Source organism: Eriocheir sinensis, chromosome 46 (assembly GCF_024679095.1).
Source record: "Eriocheir sinensis breed Jianghai 21 chromosome 46, ASM2467909v1, whole genome shotgun sequence".
Taxonomy (NCBI): domain Eukaryota; kingdom Metazoa; phylum Arthropoda; class Malacostraca; order Decapoda; family Varunidae; genus Eriocheir; species Eriocheir sinensis.
The window spans coordinates 6,656,736-6,680,629 of NC_066554.1; the positions used below are offsets into that span (position 1 = coordinate 6,656,736).

Here is a 23,894-nt window from a genome sequence, read left to right on the forward strand (position 1 = left end):
ATTCGTTACTCTTTTGTTTATTTTTTCATTTTTCGACAGATCTATTTTTGTTTCTTCTAGGTCTATTTCCACTAATTATTTATGTTATATTTCGTAGTGTTCATTATAGCAAACTTCAAACATAAAATCAGAATACACGGTTTTTCACTTTTTTTGCTCATCTCTTCACTGTTGGAAGTTCATCGATTATAATAACAGAAATATGTGTAAAAATCAAATTAATAATGTCTCCCTGTATTCTCATGTATCAGTGTATGGTTTATAAAAAAGCGATGTTATTTAATTAGTTTCATCCCATGCGCTGGAATTTGAAGCAACGAAAAGGTCAGAACACAGAAAAAGGGAAGAAAAACAAACAAACAAGTGACGTGTTTTAATACAATACTTATTTTCTTTTCGCTTCACTCGTATTATCGGAAAGGTTTGCTGCGGAGAACTATGAGAAACAAAACACAAAGAACTCATAAAAAAAACGATCCCGGAACAAAGACGTGAAAGTAAATGCTTCGAACAAAAGAAACAAAAAGAAAGGAAAGAAAAGAAACAAAAGAGTGACGCATCGTGTACTTTGATATTCTGTGTAAGGTTTGCCACGAAAAATTAAATAAATAAAAAAAAAAAGATAGCTAATAATATACTAATACCTGGAACAAAGAGAATTATGAGAACTATAAGAAACAAAACACAACGAACTCGTAAACAAAAACAAAACAAAAACAAAAACGAACCCGGAACAAAGACATAAAAATAAATGCTTCGAACAAAAGAAAAAAAAAAAAAGAAAAGAAAAGAAAAAAAAGAGTGACGAATCGTGTACTTTGATATTCTGTGTTTGGTTTGCGATGAAGAACAACAACAACAAAAAAAAAGGCTAATAACATACTAATACCTGGAACAAAGACGTAAAGAAGAAAAAAACTATTCCTCACTATTTTGTTTTTCTTTTAACTGTTCGAGTCTTTTCTGTGCAACTACTATTTCTTTGCTCTATATATGTTTTCTATTTAGTTACGTTTTCTTTGTTCAGTGTTGTTCTTCATGGGAAACCTTACTCGGAAAATTAAACAAGGATTCGTCACTATTTTCTTTCTTTTTCATTATTCGAAACATTTACTTTAATTTCTTTGTCCTGAATCTTTTTTTTGATATTAGTTTGCCATGTTTCATATCGTCTCATATTTCATATTCTTCGTTATAGCAAACTTTACACAGAAATTTGCCCTATTCAATTCTATACTTTTTTGTTTCTTTTTACATCGTTCGACACAACTATTATTTTATTTCTCTGTTCCAGGTTTATTTTCTATTAGTTTGTGATGTTTTGCTTCGTGTTGTTCTTCATGGCAAGCCCTTCTGACTATACGAGTGAAGCAAAAAAAAATATTGTATTGAGACTCGCTTCAATTTCACCTTTTCTTTCATTTTTCAGCGTTCGACACAATCATTTTTATTTCTTTGTCCCAGGTTTTTTTTTATTAGTTAGTGATGCTTTGTTTCGTATTGTTCTTCGTCGCAAACCTTTCTGACGTTACCTGTGCAGCAAAAACGAAAAGGTATACTGTGTTGCAACTGTCGCTTCATTTTTTATTCTTCTTTTTGCCTGTTCTGACTTTTCTTTACTTCGAATTCGAGAGTACTGGATAGAGACTGATTAAATAACTCCTCGCTTTTTCACTTTTTACTTTTCCATCTATTTTTAACCTGTAATCAACTAACGTGTGTTGGATTTACCTGTGTGCGACCTTCATAATGCGAATTTTCATACACATTTGACTTTTGAGGGAGCGGCAAGTAGCGGGCTTTTTCTGCGTGTGTACTCTTTTTGTTGCCCTTGAGCCGCCTCCGTTGATGTAAAAAAAAAATAATAATAATAATTCTTACTATTCTGCTATGATTTCTTTTATAAGTCAGAGAAATAACTTTTACCATTACAACAACTATCATTTATTCATTTATCTTTATTTATCTATTATTTATTTACTGCTTCATTTTTTTTCTGACAATTCAAATCATTTTCATATATATTTTGTTTTATTTTTCTACGATTTTTTTACATGTCAGATATATAACTTTTACCATTACAACAACTATCACTTATTATTTATTTACTATTTATTTGCTGCTACATTTTTAAGGATAACTCAAATCATTTTCAATTTGTTTTATTTAATTTTCTGTGGCATTTTTGCGCGTCAGAAAAAAAAAAAAGTTTACCATTACAACAAAATGGAAACATCTATATATTTCATCGCTTCATTTTTCCCCCGTATAATTTAAATCGTTTCCATAGCCATTCTGTTTCATTCCATCATCATTTTGTTTTCCGTGACGGGTCGATGTACTCAGCACGACCAGAACGAACCAAACCGATAAATATTTCAACGGCGGGAGCGACCAACCGAACGCCCTCTAGCGGCCTGACCTTTCTCACCTTGCTCCCTTCCTTCCTGCCTACCTGTCAACCAACTATTTCCTTGTGTACCTGCTTTCATCTTTCTCTTGTACTCCCTTTCTACCTCCATCCTGTACCTCTTGTCATTTTCTTCCCTGCTCTCTCTCTCTCTCTCTCTCTCTCTCTCTCTCTCTCTCTCTCTCTCTCTCTCTCTCTCTCTCTCTCTCTCTCTCTCCCAATGTTTTTCCGTCTGTCTGTCTGTTTTTCCATCTTTCTTCCTCCTAAACTACTTTCTACATCCACCAGCATCCACCTGTCTTCCTTACCTGCCTGTTAATCTACCTTCATTCTTGCTTCTGCTTGTTTTCTTTCCTACCTCTCTCTAACTACCAAACTACCAATTTACTTCCCTCTCTCTTCATGTGTACCAATATCACCTTTCTTTCTTTCCTTCTCTCTACAAACGTCAGCGTCTATCTCTCTTCTTTACCTGCCAATCAAATTACTTTCCCTCTGCCGGCACGTGTACTACCTGTTTCTACCTGTCCTCCACCTTACCTGCTGCGTTCATATTCTACTCTCCCCTCTCCACCTGACGTTCAATCTACCTGTACCCTCCTCCACTTTAATTTTCTCACTCTTCTTTATTATTCAGTGAACCAATTTCTGCCTTCCTCTCTCTCTGTCAATCTATGTAGGTCTCGTATCACTATTGTCTTTCTTCCTACTAATGTCTGCCTTCCTCTCTCCTACTCTACATTTTTCTTCTTTTTTTATATTCCCCCTTTCCTCCTCATTATCTACTCCCTTCTACCTCCCTTTCTACTGACATCTGCCTTCTTCTTTCCATTCCCTTCTCTTTTTTTTCTTCTTTTTTTCCCCCTTTCCTCCTCCCTATCAGCTTTCAACTGCTCGTCACATCTACCTCCCTCTCTCCATTCCTTCCTCCCTTCTTCACCCTTCCCCTTTTCTCCTCCCTTCCTAGTAATTTTATTCCTACACCCACTTTCTACTTCTTCCTATCTACCTACCTGCTTATGTCTCTCTCTCTCTCCCTTCTCCTTCACTTTCCTTCCTTCCTGTATTTCTCTCCACTTTTCCTCCTCTCTAAATACTCTACTCTTGCTGACATTTTTCCTCCACTTCTCTACTTTTTTTCCCAAGTTTACCTTTCTCTCTCTCTCTCTCTCTCTCTCTCTCTCTCTCTCTCTCTCTCTCTCTCTCTCTCTCTCTCTCTCTCTCTCTCTCTCTCTCTCTCTCTCTCTCTCTCTCTCTCTCTCTCTCTCTCTCTCTCTCTCTCTCTCTCTCTCTCTCTCTCTCTCTCTCTCTCTCTCTCTCTTCTTTTTCTTTTTCTTTGTCTTCTTTTATCTTTTTCCTTTACCTCTCCTTCTTCTTCTTCTTCTTCTTTCTTTTCCTCTCTACTTATATCTGCTCTCCTTTCTCTATTTCTCCTCCTCCTCTCTCTTCGGTGACATCTTCCTCACTCCAATTATCTCTCCTTTCGTATCTCCTCCTTCTCTTCTTCCTCCTCCTCCTCCTCTTCCTCCTCCGATAAATTCATGGATAGCGAAGTTAAGCGAGGTTAGGTTTACATCAGCTGGCTTGTATAGGCCTACCGGCTCTTGCAGACTCTTGAAGTTCTTATGTTCGCCTCCTCCTCCTCCTCCTCCTCCTCCTCCTCCTCTTCCCTTCTGTGACATCGTTCCCTCCCTCCAGTAACCTCTCCTCCATGGTCTTCGTATTTCCTCCTCCTCCTCCTCCTCCTCTTCTCTTCCGTGACATCGTTCCCTCCCTCCAGTAACCTCTCCTCCATGGTCTTCGTATTTCCTCCTCCTGCTCCTCCTCCTCCTCTTCCTCCACCTCCTGCTCCTTTTCTTCTTTTTCCACGAACTTTCATTTTATCGTATATTGAATAGCGCACCATCCGACCCCACCATTTCCCTTCACTATCTCATTTTATCTATCTATCTATCTATTTATCTATCTATATACTTATCTACCTGCCAATCTATCTGTCTACGTCTATCTATCGGTTAATCTATTTACTTATATCTCTATCTATCTATTACATACATAGAAAGGCACAGGGACCAATGAGAGAGGAAAGGAGGGAAAGGGAGGAAGAGGAAGAGGAAGGAAGAGAAAGAAGGGGGAGAGGGGAGAGAGGGGAAAGAACACACGCCCAAGGGGAGGAAAGGGAGGGAAGGAGGAAGGTCATCATTGGGGAGAATAATTACACAGTACACCGTAGGGAACGAGAGAGAGAGAGAGAGAGAGAGAGAGAGAGAGAGAGAGAGAGAGAGAGAGAGAGAGAGAGAGAGAGAGGGAAACTGGAAGGATACCTGAAATGAAGGTTGGAGGAAAAAAAAAAAAGAAGCTGAAAGGGAGAGACTGACAGCTGGAGGGAGGAGGGAAGAAGAGGAGGAGAAGGAGGAGAGGGAGGGAGGAAAAAAGGAGAAAGTAGAGGGGCTGTGGGAGGAAGAAGGGGGGGGGGGGGAGGAAGAGAGGGAAGCCTTTGCAAAGAAAATGACAAGGAAAAAAAGAGCAAGAAAACAGATATTGTGAGAGAGAGAGAGAGAGAGAGAGAGAGAGAGAGAGAGAGAGAGAGAGAGAGAGAAGTAAGCTGGTGAGAGAGAGAATATAGGAAGAGGAGAAAATTAGATGACGGAGAACCTAAGGGGAAAAACTATCAGAAAAGAGAGAGAGAGAGGGAAGAACGATAAAGATAGCAGAAGAAAGAGAGGAGAACGAGACTGAAAGATAGAGGGGAGGGGGGGGAAGGGAAGGAAGGGAAGAAGAGAAAGATGATGAAAAATGTACGAGGAGAGACACTAGAATAAGAATGAGGAGAATGGCAAGGAAGAGTGACTGGGTGAGGAAGGAAAGACTATAGAGAAAACGAAAGAGAGGGAGAGGGAAAGGAAGGGGATAAAGGATGGAAGAGTGAGAGAAGAAAGGAGGAAGAGTGTGGAAGGATGGAATAAGGAGGAAATGAGGGAGGAAATAGAATAAAGGAAAGAGACTGAGAGAAGAGAAAGGGATGGAAGGAAGGCTGGATGTGAAATCGGAATACGTAAGAGGGAAGGTAGAGGAGAGAGGATGAGGGATGAGGTAGAGAGGAGGAGGAGAAAGGAGAGGAGAGACTGAGAGGAGAAGAGGATGGAGGGAACGAGGAATGGTCTGAAGCTGGAATTAGAAAGGAGGAAGATAGAGAAGAAAGGATGAAAAATGAGAGACACGGGAAGAAGGTGAAGAAGAGAGTCTGGAAGAAGGTAAAGGACACACAAGAGGCAGAGGGAGGGTATGGGGTGCAAGAGAAGGAGAAAGGGAGAAAGAGGGAAAAGGCAGAGCGTGAGAGAGAGAGAGGACAGAGGCTGCAGGAGGGGAGGGAGGGGAGGGGGTCGGTGTGAAGGTGGGCGGACAGGTGTGACAGGTTCATTACGCCAGACGGAGCCACTAAAAGCACCTGTCTTTGGGGCGGCCCAGGTGACGCCCGCCTTAGCTACGCCGGGACGGAGGACAGGGAGCGGGCTGAGGAGGAAGCCGAGGAGGAGGAGGAGCAGGAGGAGGAGGCAAGGAAGTCAAGTTGTTTCCTCCCTTCCCGTTTTTCCTTTTCCATGTCCCTTTTTATTTCGTTTTCTGTTAATTTCGTGATTTCAGTTCAGTTTAACATGTGAAAAAAATGATTAGCCTTCGATTGGGCTTAGAGAAATTTAAAACGCCCTGAAGTAAAACAATGTATCATAAATCCATGTAGCTTCTTGGCGGTATCTATTGTATTGACACTCACATCATGTCTAATAGATGTGTTCCAATCCTCCACTACTTGATTCGTATACCAATTCTTGCCTTTATCTTTAGTGAATCCAAACTTATCTCTAGATAAATCCAATGCCAAAAATCGTATACCCAGCTCCTTCGCTATCAAAACCGCATCAATATCCCCTGTATCAAAACCTTTCATCCCTCTACAAACTCATTCAGGTCTCCACGCACCCCTTAAAACCCTTCATCCATTTGTTGACTCATCCACTTCTCCACGCAGTCTTTAAAACCCTTCATCCATTTGTTGACTCATCCACTTCTCCACGCACTCCTTAAATCCCTTTACCCATTTACAGACTCATTCAATTCTCCACGCACTCCTTAAAACTCTTCATCCATTTGCTGACTCATCCACTTCTCCACGCACTCCTTAAAACCCTTCATCCATTTACAGACTCATCCACTTCTCCACGCACTCCTTAAAACCCTTCATCCATTTCTTGACTCATCCACTTCTCCACGCACTCCTTAAAACCCTTCATCCATTTCTTGACTCATCCACTTCTCCACGCACTCCTTAAAACCCTTCATCCATTTGTTGACTCATCCAATTCTCCACGCACTCCTTAAAACCCTTCATCCATTTCTTGACTCATCCACTTCTCCACGCACTCCTTAAAACCCTTCATCCATTTACAGACTCATTCAATTCTCCACACACTCCTTAAAACCTTTCATCCATTTACAAATTCAACCAAATCTACACACACTCCTTAAAACCTTTCATCCACCACTTCTCCACTCTCCAAAAAACCCTTCCCATCCATTTTACAGACTCATCTACTTTTCACACTCCCTTAAAACCTTTCTCCACACACTCCTTAAAACCTTTCATCCATTTACAAATTCAACCAAATCTACACACACTCCTTAAAACCTTTCATCCAAAACCAATCAGGTCTCCACGTCCTCCAACCTCCACCCTCCACCCTCCACCCTTCACTCCAGAGCCAACACTCGACTGCTTACCTAACACTACTCTCCTCTCGCAAGTCAGAGCCGCTAAGTAAACTGTAAAGCGTAAACACTCCGCCTTTTTCTCCTAGTAACCGAGTCATTTCCAGGAGCCGAGGAATCAGAGAAAAAGTAATGGAGTTTGAACCCGTCGACCTTTCCCTTGACTTCCTTCCTACCGTACACTTACCAGTAATGTAATCAGTGTTTTATTGTAGTACCAGAACGAACCAGAAAACGTACCAGATGAGAACACACTGTACCAGACGAACTAGAAAGCGGTGTAGGAAGCATTAACATTACCTACATACGTTCTCTGATAGCATTTCGTACCCAAAAACACACTCAAAAGTACTTAATATGCCTCATTAACACCAAAGAACGGGAACTCTGAGTGCACAACTAGGGCAACACACACACACACACACACACACACACACACACACACACACACACACACACACACACACACACACACACACACACACATCCCAAAGGTGAAACACAGGACCCCTTATATTGGTGTCACTTTGGGAGATTAAAAAAGAATAGGAGTAATTATATTAAAGGGGTGGAAGAGGAGAGAGAGGAGAGAGAGAGAGAGAGAGAGAGAGAGAGAGAGAGAGAGAGAGAGAGAGAGAGAGAGAGAGAGAGAGAGAGAGAGAGAGCACACCTGGGAAATGTACCCATAAACAAACACACACACACACACACACACACACACACACACTAACAAACAAACAAAGCGGGACAAAGTGCTCACGGTACATTATTATTTTTTTCAAGGTAATAGATGTGGACAGGTGACATGAGGTAAAATGAGGTGAAACGACATGACATAGGGTGGTGTAATTTAATTTTCAGACATGCACTACCTCCCCACAATAGAAGTAAGGTGACATGATGCTAGAGGAAGTTAGAACCGACGATAATATCAGGTGAGGTAAGGTGAAGTGAGGTGAGGTAAGGTGAGGTGAAATTGATTGAGGTAAGGAAGTGCCAATATATCAATTACTACGGTCGTCTGTTGAAAATTTAAACACTCACCATAACAAGTAAAAGCGAATAAAATTTAGGTAGGAAAAATAATAGACCTGTAAATATTCAGCAACAAAAGCCTGAAAGTTAACGATAACCTCACCTCTATGCACGAACTAATGAATTCAACTTCTGGATGTGGGGTAAAGAACGAGAATAAAATTGAATAGACTAAAACTTGCCGATGAGTCAAGATAAATAAGGTTGAATGTGTTAGACTAGGTCAGATTAGTGGTCGCTTGTACTTCTGTTCTACCCAAGTGTCACTGTGAGAAAACTAGATCTGATAATTTAGTTACGATAGTTAAGGTTACAGGTGTTAGACTAGGGTAGGTTACTTGAAGGTTAGGTTAAGTTAGATTAAATTAGGTTGGGTTAGGTTAGGTAAGGTTAGAGTGAGTAAACTAGAGCTAATAATTAAGTTTAGAAAGGTAAGCTCACGTGTGTTAGAATACAATAGGTTAGGTTACTCGTTGGTTAGATTAGATTATGTTAGGTTAGGTTAGGTTAGTGAGTAAACTAGAGCTGATAATTAAGTTAAGAAAGGTAAGGTTGCTTGTGTTAGGCTAGGTTAGATTACTTGGTTAGGTTAAGTTAGGTTACGTTAGATAAGGTTAGGTGTAGGTTAGTGGTCACCTGTTCTTTTGTTATACTTGTGTCGCTGTAAGTAAGAAATAATTAATTAGTATATAAAGGTAAGGTTGCATGTGTTAGAATACGTTAGGTTAGGTTAGGTCAAATGTGGTTATGTTAGGCTATGTTAGGTTAGGGTAAGGATAGTCACTGTGAGCACATAAGAACCTATCAATTAGTCTAGAGAGGTAAAGGTAGATTAAGAGTTACCTGTATGTGTGTTAAGTTCAGAGGTGGGGAGTAAAGGTGAAGTGCCGGTGTGTGTGTGTGTGTGTGTGTGTGTGTGTGTGTGTGTGTGTGTGTGTGTGTGTGTGTGTGTGTGTGTGTGTGTGTGTGTTATATTTAGATGGCGTGATCACTAGGCCATAAAACAATAAAAGAATAAAAGAAACAGCTGACAACAATAATTGGTCATACACTAATTACTCTCTCTCTCTCTCTCTCTCTCTCTCTCTCTCTCTCTCTCTCTCTCTCTCTCTCTCTCTCTCTCTCTCTCTCTCTCTCTCTCTCTCTCTCTCTGACCACGGTGAAAACAAGATCCCTCCCCCTCCCCCCTCCAAACACACACACACACAAACACACACACACACGCACACACACACACACACACACACACACACACACACACACACACACACACACACACACGTACGTTTAACCTATTCCCAAAGCATCGATCCAGTTGGTTGTCCCTGTCATCGCCTCCTCCTCCTCCTCCTGGTACTCCTCCTCCTCCTCCTCCTCCCCTCTCATGCATAACTCACCCCATTCACCCCGCAGGCACGCAAGAGTCAGGGGAGGGGGGTGGGGGGGGGAGGGTCGCGTGTTTGGTGGGTTAGTGGGTCAGACACGAAGCAAAATAATAACAGGGGAAGGTATTCGATTCTCCTATACTAACCTTTCTATCAATACCTAACCCTATCCATCTGTTCATACCTTTATCCACTTGCCTTTCAATACCTGACCTTACTCATTCACCTTTTCCTACTTACCTATCCATCCACCTTTATCCATTTACCTTTCAATACCTAACCCTCCCAATTTACCTTTCCCTACTTCCCTATCCCTGCCTAACCCTCTCTTGACCCTACCCATTCACCTTTCCCTACTTACCTATCCCTGCCTAACCCTATCTTTACCCTACCCATTCACCTTTCCCCTACTTCCCTATCCCTGCCTAACCCTCTCTTGACCCTACCCATTCACCTTTCCCTACTTACCTATCCCTGCCTAACCCTATCTTTACCCTACCCATTCACCTTTCCCTACTTACCTATCCCTGCCTAACCCTATCTTGACCCTACCCATTCACCTTTCCCTACTTACCTATCCTTTCCTAACCTGTCTTTACCCTACCTTAACCCCACCTTTACGTATTTCTTTTTTTTTTCTTATCTACTTACCTATCCCTACCTAACCTTACCCATCCATATTTATCTATTACTACTTTCTTTCTTCTTCTCTGCTTACCTATCCTTACCTAACCCACCTTTACCTCTTTCCTTCTTCTTCTTCCTATCTACTTACCTATCCCTACCTAACCTTACCATCTAGCATACCGTACTCATACATTCACCTACTCATCCTTACTCTCTTACCCACCTAGTCATCCTTACTCACCTACTGACTTACCCACTTTGTCCCATCTATAGTCTAAGCAAGCTATCACCATCCATCCACCTCCCTACCTACGAAATCATCCTTACCCTTCCCCCTCTCAACTTACCCATTATCAACACTCATCCACTCATCCACTCACCTACTTGTCTATTTACTCATCCACTTCTACTTCATCCATTCCTATCCATCCCTATCTTTCATAACTACTCACCCTTATCAATGCACTCTTCCTCAGTCTCCCATACATCCATCATCCAGTCACCCGTTCCGCCCAGTCGCTTCACCCCTACCCCTTCTGCGTGCCCTTCCCGCTCTCCAATTACGTAGATAAATCCTTAAAGCCGACGGACACGTAGCAAAAAAAAAGTCACTCCCGGGCCTTCCAATCTTTGCCTTTAAGTTCTCTCCCTCTCTCCCTCCCTCTCCCCCTCTCTCTTTCCCTCTCTCCCTCCTAGCATGTAAAGGTTAAGGTTAAGGTGTGCTCTCTCTCTTTCTCTCTTTCGCTGTTTTTCTCTTTCTCTGTCTTTCGAGGTTTCTCTCTCTCTCTCTCTCTCTCTCTCTCTCTCTCTCTCTCTCTCTCTCTCTCTCTCTCTCTCTCTCTCTCTCTCTCTCTCTCTCTCTCTCTCTCTCTCTCTCTCTCTCTCTCTCTCTCTCGATGAGTAAAACAATATTAAGTAATTCAAAGAGAAAGTATGAAAAAAATACTACCTCGAGTTGTTCAAGTGTCTCAGATGTCTTCAAACAGATCAGCGATAGGGAAATAAGAAGCGTGATCAGCTCTTTCATCGAGGCAAAGGTAATGTAAGTCACTGAGTATCAGCACATTTCGTAACATTAAAAAAAGACTCCCAATATTCAATGTCCATTACCGTCAACGTAAACGATTACAATTTTGCTATTGGAAACTCCGCTCATTCCTTACCGAACTTTTAAATAAAAACCGATGAAGTTTTGAATGCGCTCAGATTACCAATAAAAGGCAATAAAAGTTGAAAACCTGATAACATATAATCATAAATTCCTTGAAAACAATGTGAGATACCTCGTCCCCTCACATGTATATTTAATGTGTCCCTCTGGCATGGCGGCGACCCTATTGATTGGAAGGTGACTAACGTTGCACCAATATTCAAGGAAGGTGACTGAAAAAACTCCGGGTAATTACAGCCCTATTAGTCTTACGTAAGTGGTCGGAATACTACTTGATAACATAATTATACACGGGCTGAAAGATACCGAGAGAGTCATTCACTAATAAGAAATTCAAAACCCTGAGAGCCTTCATTTCAAGCCTACTGACCTTTCATAATGACCTTTTCTTAGCTGACGGTGGATCCAGACCAAAAGACATTACTCATATGGATTTTCAAAAGACGTATGATAAAGTTTCAGAACACACATTATGGATCGCGTATTGGTCGAGCGCCGCGCAGTGAAGGGCGGTCATTAATGGTGTTGTTTTAAGTACCGGGCACTCGCAATGTACATAACGGCCCCGTGTTCAGAGTCGTACTGTTCGTTATCTACATTAATGACATCGACGCTGGACTCAATAAGCTAATCACTAAAAAGGCCATTACGAAACTAGTTATGGTGTCGGCAGAAAGAAAGACGTACACGAAACTACTTTTGAATAAGCAAACATACACATATACATGAACACATAAACACACAAATAAACAAACACAAAACAAAACAAAAAATATACACAAACAAAACACACACACACACACACACACCTTTAAGCCTCCCCAACACGGCCCGCTAACACCAAACTAGGTCACGAAGGTACAACAATCGCACGGGAACTTTTTTTTTTTTTTTACCTGGTGCGAAAAACGTTCCCAATAGATACCGGAAAAAAGATGCAGGAAAAATCTTTAAACATCACACTCATTACTGCTTGGTGGCGAGACTCCCCCTTCCCCCACCCCCCCCTTCAGCTAGGAGCATTTAATCAGGACAAAACGGAACCTGAATTTGTGTGTGGAGGCGAAAGAAAAAGATCCACAAAAAAGAGATTCCGGTCTGTATTCTTAAACGCTTTCGGTTCTCACGACAAGTGTATTTAAAGGCCACAAAGTAATTAGTTGGGTTTTCATGGCTATTCTTCACGTTCATGGTGTAGAGGCCTTGCCAAACTATCACTAGGTTCATAAAATTGCCCATGGAAATACTAACACATCCTCTACCAAAGTCCTATCAATTGTGTGTATTCTCAGCCCCTATCGGCTCTCACAACCAATATTTCCAAAGGTCATAAAGGAGATTAGTCGGGTTCTCGTAAGTACTCTTCACATCCATGGTGCAGAAGCCTTGTCAAACTATCACTAGGCTCATAAAACTACCCATGGAAATAGTAACACAACCTCTACCGAAGCCTTATCAAATGTGTGTGTGTAAGTTCCGAAAGATTTGAGAATATGGTCTACAACAGGCTCATAAAATTATAGAGCCATAGACGTAACCACAACCTCTACCAAAGCCCAATCAAATGTGTGTGTGTGTGTGTGTGTGTGTGTGTGTGTGTGTGTGTGTGTCAACCCCAAAAGGCATGATAATATGGTCCTCGGCTCATAAAACTACCCATAGGCGTAACCACAACCTCTATATACGAAAGTCTTATCAAGTGTAGGTATGTAAGGGCCGAAAGGGAATATTGGACTTAGCCACACGCAATCTTTCCCTCGCACCCCATTACTGGTCGGCGGCGAGGCTTACCACGGCTATAAAAGGCTATCCATAAAAGGCTATCCATAAAATTCTATCCATAAAACGCCGAGTATAGAAGGACGTCCGTAATGGGCTGTAAAGGGCTGTCAGCGGGCACAAAGGGGTAGAGGAAGGGCGTTGTGGGTGTGTGTTCCAGCAGGTGTCGGCAGTAACACCACCAGCGGTAAACACACACATGCACACACAAACGCACACGCGCACACACACACACAAAAAAAAAAAATTCAATCACTATGGCTTTTTTTTACAATAAAGGAAGCACCTCAAGGATAAAAACAAATAATAATGCGAAAAAGATCCTGCAAAAAAAGAAAGAGCGAAAAAAAAACGAAAAGAAAAAGAATAATGAAAAAAAATCCCGCAAAAATAATAATGAGAAAAAATCCCCGCCAAAATAATATTGAGAAAAAAATCCCGCAAAAAAAAAGAATGAGAGAAAAAAATTCAAGCAAAATATTATGAAAAAAGAAATGCCTGCAGAAAAAAAGGATCAGATAAAAACCCTGCAGAAACAAAAGTCCGGAACTTCACCATACAACCAAACATCCCTCGTTCACTCGTTAAACTCTTCATCATCCAACCACTTACAAACATCACCTCGTTCACCGTTCATCGTTCATCCGTTCAGCAATCCCATCAATCCCCGTTCACTGTCCAATTTGCAAGAGACTAAATTTTATCTCATTGTTGACACCTCATTTTCTTTAAGCGACCAGCAAACTGAGCAATCGATTTTTACATATAACCATTGGTCTAAATATAAGGTAAAAAAAACGTTATCCTCTAATGTTACTATCCTCCATCCTTCACCGTCCCTCTCCTTTTTTTTTTTTTACAACAAAGGAGACAGCTCAAGGGCACAATAAAAAGTATACAATAATATAAAAAAGCCCGCTACTCGCTGCTCATCCTTATCAATAATACAACTCTTCCTTCTTCACCGTCTGTCTCTTCATCTTTCACACCATTCTCTTCCTTTCTCCGTCTCTCTCTTCACCAATAACACCATCTTCCACCTTCACCGGTTCTCTTCACTCCTTCAACCCTTTCTCCTCTCCCTTCCCACTTTCTCTTTCCTCTCCTCCCCTTTCCCCTTTCCCGATTTCTTCTTCCCTCTCTTCCTTTCCACTCTCTTTCCTCTCCTTTCTCTTCACCGTCCATCCGTTCACGAGCAACACCACTAACTTTTCCTCCTTCACTCTCCACCGTCCAATCCAATATACACCACTCTACAACCTTCCCCCTCCACCGGTTACAGTTCTCAACACTCACCGTTCCTCAGGCGGGTTCAGGCGTGGCACAGGGCTGGCATACGGTGTTCTGCGGCCCCCGGCGACTCACATGGGTCCTCGCGCCGCCTGCAACCAAAGAAAGACGAGGTGGTGACGATTATAATACTAAACCACTAATGAAAATAAAAGTGTAATTAGTAATAGTGGTAGAATAAATAGCAGTGGTTGTTTACGTTATTTCTACTGGGGATATTATTATTGTGATTGTAGTAGTGGTAATAGTAGTAGTAGTAGTAGTAGTAGTAGTAGTAGTAGTAGTAGTAAAAGAAGCAGTAACAGAAGTAGTAGTGGTGGTGTGGTAGAAGTAGTAGTAGTAGTAGTAGTAGTAGTAGTAGTAGTAGTAGTAGTAAAAGTAGCAGTAACAATAGTAGTGGTGGTGACGATAGTAGTAGTAGTAGTAGTAGTAGTAGCAGTAGTAGCAGTAATAGTAGTAGTAGTAGTAGTCGTTGTAGTAGTAACGTAAGTAGTCGTAGTAGCAGTCGCTGTTTTCGGTACTTCCGCTGCTGTTATTTCGTTGCTATCATTTTTGTAGTTAAACAATAAACAACAACAAATTAACATAAATTTCAATCTAATAATAAACAAATTTTCGAGCCACTCTGACCCCTTTACCAAGCCTCCGCCACCACTACCAGCGCCGGCCATCGCACTTAAAGTCTGTTAATGAAATACCGAGGCTGTCAGGGAACGGTGTGGGGACAAGAGATGGCTGAAAGAGAAGGGGAAGTTGAGGGACGGTAGAAAGGGATAGGTAAGGATGTGGGGCAGTGAAGGATGGTAGGGAATGGTAGAGAGACAGTAGAGGGACGGTAGAAAGTGATAGGTGAGGATGTGGAGCAGTAAAGGATGGTAGGGAACGGTAGAGAGACGGTAGAGAGACGGTAGAGGGACGGTAGAAAGTGGTAGGTAAGGATGTGGGTTGGTAAGGGATGGTAGGGGACGGCAAGGGGAAGGTAAAGGGCGATATGGTAGAATAAGTGAATTAAAGGGGGTAGTATGGGACGGTAAGGGATGGCAGGGGGATGACAGGGTATAAAGGAACGGTAGAAAATGAAAGGTAAGGATGTGTTGCGGCAAAGGGATGGATGATAAGGGAGGCAAGGGGATGGATGATAGGGGTGGCAAGGGGATGGATGATAGGGGTGGCAAGGGGATGGATGATAGGGGAGGCAAGGGGATGGATGATAGGGGTGGCAAGGGGATGGATGATAGGGGAGGCAAGGGGATGGATGATAGGGGAGGCAAGGGGATGGATGATAGGAGTGGCAAGGGGATGGATGATAGGTGAGGCAAGGGGATGGATGATAGGGGACGATAGAGGGATAGTACAGGGGTGGTAGAGGGAGATAGAAGATGATAGGTGTATATTAGGTGGTGGTGATGAACGTTGTGATTACACTAGGTGGCAGAGAACGGCATTAGGTGATAGGTGATGATATGGGGTAGTGAGAGATGATACGGAGATACAAAGAAGGAATTACAACTTTAAGGTTCCTCCCTCTTGATTATTTCCCCCATTCCTACGAAGCCCCTTGTAAACAACTATCGCGGCTGTAATAGGGAACGACAGAGAAGGAGAGGAGGAAAACAGGATGACAGTGGGAAGCCTTGCGTGTGGAGGCGTGGGAGACAGCATGGACTGGAAGGTGAGCAGCGGCAGGGAACGACAAGGTATAGCAATGGATGGAAAAATGGGTACCAGGGCAGCAGGACGAAGGGTGGGAAACAGCAGATAGAGGAAGGGGGGCAGAAACATAGAAAGAAAAGAGGAGCAAGGATGGAAGATGGAAGCTCGCAAAGGAGGATAGGCAACACAGCGGCAGAGAGACAGGAAACAGCAGGGAGAGGAATGGGTACAGCAGCAGAGGACAATATCAGCAAGGGATGGAAATGGAGAGTTTGCAAAGGGGAGGAAGGCAACTTAGAGACTGGGAATGGCAGGGAAAGGAAAGGGAGGACCAACAGAGAACAACGAACGCAGCAAGGAACGGCAGGGGTGGACTTACAAATGGAGGGAAGACAAATGAGAGGCAGGGAACGGCAGGGAGAGGAAGGGGAGCAGGGAAAGGCTGAGATAGTGTAGGACAGAGACGACCAGGAAACTTGGCTCTGGACACTACTGGAAAAGGAGACTAATGACGGTGTTATCAGAGTGTGTGTGTGTGTGTGTGTGTGTGTGTGTGTGTGTGTGTGTGTGTGTGTGTGTGTGTGTGTGTGTGTGTCCCTTAATTACTGACATTTATCTGCGAAAAACTCAGAATCATTAGAATTATGGCGTCGTTCAACTCTTTTTCCTCCTCCTCCTCTTATTTCTCTCTCTCTCTCTCTCTCTCTCTCTCTCTCTCTCTCTCTCTCTCTCTCTCTCTCTCTCTCTCTCTCTCTCTCTCTCTCTCTCTCTCTCTCTCTCTCTCTTGCTGCTCCTCCTCCCCTTTCTTCTTCTCCTCTTATTTCTTTTCCTTCTTCTTCTCCTTTTCCTCCATTTGCTTTATTCTCAATCTTGAAAAAACAACATTCACAACTTCTAAAAACAACAACGACAAAAAACAAAAAAGCAAACAAAACAACAACAAATATAACAACAACAAATCAAAGAAAAGTGAATGAAACCTAAAAGCAGAAAATGGAAACAAAAATGAAAAACATCATCCTAACTGACTGACTGACTTACTGACTGACTGACTGGGAACTAACACAATCGTATCCGGTTTAAAGACCAGCATAATCCCCACCTCTCTCTCTCTCTCTCTCTCTCTCTCTCTCTCTCTCTCTCTCTCTCTCTCTCTCTCTCTCTCTCTCTCTCTCTCTCTCTCTCTCTCTCTCGTGAGGGGAGGTCAGGGACAATGAAAAATGTGAGGAAAGTTTCTAAAATTCTCTCCAAATTGCTGTCCTTTCTCCCTAACTCTTCTCTCTCTCTCTCTCTCTCTCTCTCTCTCTCTCTCTCTCTCTCTCTCTCTCTCTCTCTCTCTCTCTCTCTCTCTCTCTCTCTCTCTCTCTCTCTCTCTCTCTCTCTCTCTCTCTCTCTCTCTCTCTCTCTCTCTCTCTCGTGAATAAGACATCCGCCATGGCTCGAATTCTACATCCCGTTTGTTTGTTTGTTTGTTTGTTTTCATTTCCTACATGTATTCAGTTTAGTTGTAAAGGCAATCTCTCTCTCTCTCTCTCTCTCTCTCTCTCTCTCTCTCTCTCTCTCTCTCTCTCTCTCTCTCTCTCTCTCTCTCTCTCTCTCTCTCTCTCTCTCTCTCTCTCTCTCTCTCTCAATGGCTGTGCTTTTAATAACGTTTTTCCCCCTCCACAGCACAGCCTTTCACTTGCTCTCCTCTCACTCTCTCTCCCCTCTCCCTTTCTCTCTTTCCTCTCCCCTCTCCACTTTCTCTTTTTTTTTCCTCTCCTCTTTCCCTTCCTACTCTTTTTTTCTCTATACTCTTCCTTCTCCCTTCCCACTCTCTCTTTCCTCTCCCTCTCCCCTCTCCAGTCTTCGTATCTCTATCCTTTATCTCTCTCTTCTCCCTTCCCTTCCACGTTCTTCTCCCTCTCCCCTCTCTCTTTTCCGTCTCCCTCTCTACTCTCCCCTCTCCCTTCCCATTCTCTCTTTCGTCTCCATCTCTCTCCCTGTCTCCTCCCTTCCCAGTCTTTCTTTTCCTTTCTCCCCTTTTCCCTTCTCACTCTCTTTCCTCTACACTCTCCCTTGCCACACTTTCCTTTTCTCCTCCGTTTCTGCATTCTTTCATCTCTCTTTCCCTTCCCTCTTCCCATTCTCCATCCTCTCCCTCTCTCCACTCTTCCTTCCTCTTCTCTCTCTCAGTCTCTCCCCTCTCACTAGGCATGCCAACAATTCTCTTCACAGTATATTTACCAGCGAGTGTCGGCTCTCACCTTCCCTCGTCGTGGCATGGCTCAAGTTGATATATCCACTCTGTCTCGCCTGCCCGACTCTGCTTTGGTCGCGTCACGGCCAGCCAGTGTTGTGAGCCGTTTGCCGCCGCACTGAGCCACCTGACTCCCGCCGTCCCTCCCTGCCCGCTATACCGCACCACTGCCCTCTCTGCCTGTCTGCCTCATCTCCCCCTCCCTTCCTGCTTGTAGTGTTTGTTCCGTTTCATGTCTTCTATTTTTGTCTTTACGTTCCTTTTCTTCACTGGCGATATTGGGCAAGCAGAGTGCAGTTAATACCATACACTTCAGTCCCTATATGTATCGAAAAGACAGAAAGGTTACTAACTACATACTGATAGATAGTTGTTTTATTGTCCATAGATTATTATCCTTAGTTGCGATATGTTACTTTTTCAGCGACGACAAGTTACTATATTTAGCTGCGATAGATAACTTTTCTTAGGGGCGATGGGTTACTAACTAGTCTACGGATGTGCCAGTAGTATCGGCATCGGTATCGGTAGTATTGATCTTTATTTGTAGTATCGGTATCGGCATCTGCAGTATTACCCGTTATTTGTAGGTGTTGTAGATGAAAATATGGCCGATACTACGATACTTTTCTGACTTGTTTATTATGTGTTTCAAGACATTTTTACTACCAACCTTCAAGACCAACCAATTATAGTTATTCCCAAATTCCTTTACTTCTAATTTTAAGTGTAAAAAAAAAAGTATCGGTATCGGTAGCCACAAAATATCGGCCATTTCTAAGTATCGGAGTATCGGTATCGGCCAACATCGTGGTATCGGCACATCTCCACTATTTACCAGCAAAAAGTTACTATCCTCGGCAGCGTTGGGTTACTATTTTAGCGGCGATTGGCTACTCTGGGCAAGGTTAAGGTGGCGTTCTCTTAACTTACAAATCCTTCCTAACTCATTAAGGAGCCAATGGATTATATTTTAGCGGCGATTGGTTATTCTGGGCAAGGTTAAGGTGGGGGTTTTCTTAACTTACAAATCGTTCCTAACTCATGAAGCGGCCAATGGATTATATCTTAGCGGCGATTGGCTACTCTGGGCAAGGTTAAGGTGGAGTTCTCTTAACTTACAAATCGTTCCTAACTCATGAAGCGGCCAATGGATTATATTTTAGCGGCGATGAGATACGGAGCGATACCAGCCTCACGAGAAGGACGTATTTGGGGAGCGGCTCAGCAAATACCGACCCATGGCAGACTTGTTGACCCACACTGCTGCTCGCCAAACACCCTCGCCCGATTTTTTCTTCTTACTCGTAATTTTGTGAAGCGTTTGTTTGCCCTTCACGCTCACTTCCCATAAATAAATAAATAGATGGATAGCTAAATAAGTAAAGATAAATATATGTAGATACAGATTGTTATAGATAGAGAGATAGACGGATACATAGATAGATAGATACACAGATAAAGATAGAAAATTAGATAGATAGATGGATATATAAATAGATGGATACAAAAATAGATAAATAAATAGATAAATATAGGTAAAGATACAGATAGTCATACATTAACTGAAAGATAGGTAGATAGATAGACTGATATATAAATAGATGGATAGATAGATAGACAGATTAATAGATAGATAGTTAAAAGTAAAGTTGGGGCATACGGTATAGATGCGCGTGGCCACAGTGCTCATCTCCGTCACACTGACCCTTGAGCCTTTCTACGTAATTTCCTTTTTTTTTAACAGCAAAGGAGACAGTTCAAGGGCAAAAAAAAAAAAAAAAGGAAATAATAATGAAAAAAAAAAAAAGCCCACTACTCACTGTTCCTCCTCCTTGTAAACGAATAGCGACAAAAATTCTATGGTTTCTGATTTCTCATTTAATTATTTCTTTCTAGTTTACTTTCCCTTTAGTCTTATAGAGAGAGAGAGATCTTCCCGTTTCCTTTTTTTTATATATTATTTTGTTCCTTACGGCGGACTGTTATTTTCATCTCCGTTTTGTATTCAGGTTAGTTGTAAAGGCAATCTCTCTCTCTCTCTCTCTCTCTCTCTCTCTCTCTCTCTCTCTCTCTCTCTCTCTCTCTCTCTCTCTCTCTCTCTCTCTCTCTCTCTCTCTCTCTCTCTCTCTCTCTCTCTCTCTCTCTCTTATATATATTTTTTCGTTTCTGGCTTACTTTCCTTTTAGTTATCCATATAGACTTTCGTTTTCTCTTTTTTATATATCAATTCGTTGCATTCGGCGGACAATATCTCGTTTTCTCCATAATATTCCTTTCTGGTTCACTTTCCTTTTAGTTATCCATATAGACTTTCGTTTTCTCTTTTTTTATATATCATTTCGTTGCATTCGGCGGACAATTATCGTTTTCTCCATTATTTTCCTCTCTGGTTCATCTTTTCCTCTTAGCTTTCCATATAGACCTTCGTGTTCTTTTTTATATAATTTTCATTGCATACGGTCAGCACTTTATCGCTATCCCAATAATCTTTAGTCTCATTCCGTATCGCCGCCGACGGGACAAGCGCTCGACAATTCTCCCTCCCTCGCCTGGATCCCATTTCGCTTTGGCTTCATCCGCAGCTTTTCATTCAGTTTTAGATTCGCATTTCATTTTCCGTCGCCGCTTGTTTTCCGCTCTGCAATTGTTTTCTCTTTCTGCCTGTCTGTTTGTCAGTCTATCTCTGTCAGCCAGTCACTCACTCACCCAGATAGTTAGTCGCTTTTCTGTTTCTCTCTCTCTCTCTCTCTCTCTCTCTCTCTCTCTCTCTCTCTCTCTCTCTCTCTCTCTCTCTCTCTCTCTCTCTCTCTCTCTCTCTCTCTCTCTCTCTCTTTTCTTTCCATTCCTTTATTTTTCTCTTTCTCTCCCTCCCTTCTCTTCACTTCCCTTCCTTTCCTCCACTTTCGCTTCTATCTGTCTCTCTACGTCTTCTCTTCCTCCTATTTATCTAGTTCTTCCCTTCTTCCTCTCTCTCTCTCCCTCTCTCTCTCTCTCTCTCTCTCTCTCTCTCTCTCTCTCTCTCTCTCTCTCTCTCTCTCTCTCTCTCTCTCTCTCTCTCTCTCTCTCTCTCTCTCCTCCCATTCCCCTACCAGTATGTGTTCACGGGGATTTAGGAGAGGGAAGAGGGGAGGATGGGGAGGGCCTGTACCACCACCACCACCACCACCACCAACAACAACAACAACAACAACAACACAACCACCCCCACCGTCACCACCACCGCCAGATATTGTCGTTATTTTCCTTCTTCCTCTTCTTTGATCTCCTGTTTCTCGTTACTCCTTTTTTTATTCCGCACTGTTCACTTCTCTCCTGTTCCATTAATAGCAATCTTATTTCCTCAGGCGCTTCTATATTCATATCCTTCTTTTATTTTTTATCTCCCGCTTCTTTTTCATAATTCTCTCTACTCTTCCTACTTCGCTTTTTCTAATGGCCTGTTTCTGTAAAATATAAAATAAAAACATGTATAGATGTCAAATAGTAAAAGATGATGAAGGAAGAGGAGGAGGAGGAGGAGGAGGAGGAGAAGGAAGAAGGGGAGGAGAATGCAGGGAGACAGGATTAACGTTTTTATGTCAAGTTAATAAGTCAAAACGAGGTACTGGGGAGAAATCGTGTAATAACCTGGTAATCGCGCAGAGCCATCAGTGGAGTACTTTGTCGCGGCCTTCACTCGCCCCTCCTCGCGCGACCTTGTGTGAGGCTGGTGGTATAACAACGTGCGTGGGTCGTGATATGTTGCGTTACCTTATATCACGCTACGTGGCTGTTTTATACACACCTCACACACACACATATACACAAAATAAAAACAGAGATAAAGAAATACATAGACACGAGAAAAAAAACACATACACATACAAACAAACGTAAGAAAATAATAAACACAGATATAGGTAAAGAAAGATATGCTGACAGACAGAGAGACGGAAGAATCCCCTTTCCTTCCTTCCCTAAACATGATGACTAAGATGAAAATAGGAAAGCATGAGGCCGAAACAAACAACCCCAAAATATATAAGTCCACATGTAGACAAAGAAATACACAGACAAAAAGATAGAGAGAAACAGAGAGAAGAGTCCCCTCACTAAATACAAGAAAAGAGTAAAAGGAAACAAACAAAACAAACAAGAAAACAAAATAAACGCACATGAAGGCAAATATATACACAGACAGACAGACAGAGAAATAGAGAGATGAACGCCCTGTCCCTTTCCCTACCTTCCTAAACACGAGAAACAAGTAGAAATAAAGGTAAAAATATGAAAATACAAGACTGCTTTTGTTCCCGAAGCAAACAAAAACAAAATAAACACAAGACAAATGTATGAAGACAAATAGAAAACGAGAGAAAAAAAAGAGAACACCCGGTCTGTTATCCCTCTTCATTCTTCTTTCTTCTTTCTTTTACCTTCTTCCTTCTTCTCTCTTTCTCTCTTCCTCTTTCCCATCCTCTTTCTCGCCTGTTACTTCTTTATCTTCTTCCTTTTCCTCCTCCTCCACCTCTTCTTTCTTTTTTCTCTTTTTCTTTTTCTTTCTCGTTCTCTCTCTCTCTCTCTCTCTCTCTCTCTCTCTCTCTCTCTCTCTCTCTCTCTCTCTCTCTCTCTCTCTCTCTCTCTCTCTCTCTCTCTCAAAATAAACACAAGACAAATGTATGAAGACAAATAAAAAAAGACCTGGTCTGTTATCCCTCTTCATTCTTCTTTCTTCTTTCTTTTACCTTCTTCCTTCTTCTCTCTTCCTCTTTCCCATCCTCTTTCTCGCCTGTTACTTCTTTATCTTCTTCCTTTCCTCCCTTTCTCTTTTTCTCTCTCTCTCTCTCTCTCTCTCTTCCGCCTCCTCTTCCTCTTCCTCTTCCTCTTCCTCTTCCTCCTCCTCCTCCTCCTCTTTCTTTCTTTCTCTTTTTCTTTTTTTTCTTTTTCTTTCTCGTTCTCTCTCTCTTCCTCCTCCTCTTCCTCTTCCTCCTTCTCCTCCTCCTCCTCCTCCTCTTTCTTTCTTTCTCTTTTTCTTTTTTCCTTTTCTTTTTCGTTCTCTCTCTCTCTCTTCCTCTTCATCCTGCTTCTCCTCCTCCTCTATCACTTACCACGGGAAACGAATATGAGGCAAAGTAAAAAAATATGGACAACGAAAGATTGATTTAGTTCCCGAGTCGTCCGTCTTTCCTCTTTTTACTCTCCGTGACGGCCGACCATTACTCCCTTCATGCCCCGTTTCATCAGTTTATCTTTATCTTTTATCGTTTTCTTACCAGTAATAGTCCCGCTGCTACGCCTTGCCTCATGTACGACCTTGAAAGAGGATCGTTATACCAAGAGGAAACATTATAGTGAAAAGAAACATGATATGACACATTATTCTCAACCGACCAGTGAATATAATGAGATATGGGGCGTCTGAAGCTCTGCCATGTAGCATTAAAATCTGTTTCATCTAACTTATTCCTTATCTTAATACCTTATACTTATTTTACTATAGCATCGCCGTTTTTAGGTCATGGTTTGGTGTTTGAGACTTCTACTATACACTACAGTTTT

General features: G+C 42.1%; 1 protein-coding gene across 2 annotated transcripts in view; it reads right to left on the reverse strand.

Moving 5' to 3' along the window:
* Positions 1 to 23,894, reverse strand: part of LOC126981013 (neuroglian-like) — a 292,124-nt gene that overhangs the window by 152,769 nt on the left and 115,461 nt on the right. For both annotated transcript variants that reach the window (XM_050831620.1, XM_050831617.1), the window contains exon 3: positions 14,468 to 14,553. The gene's annotated coding sequence lies outside the window, so the exon portion shown is untranslated. The remainder of the gene's footprint in view (positions 1 to 14,467; positions 14,554 to 23,894) is intronic.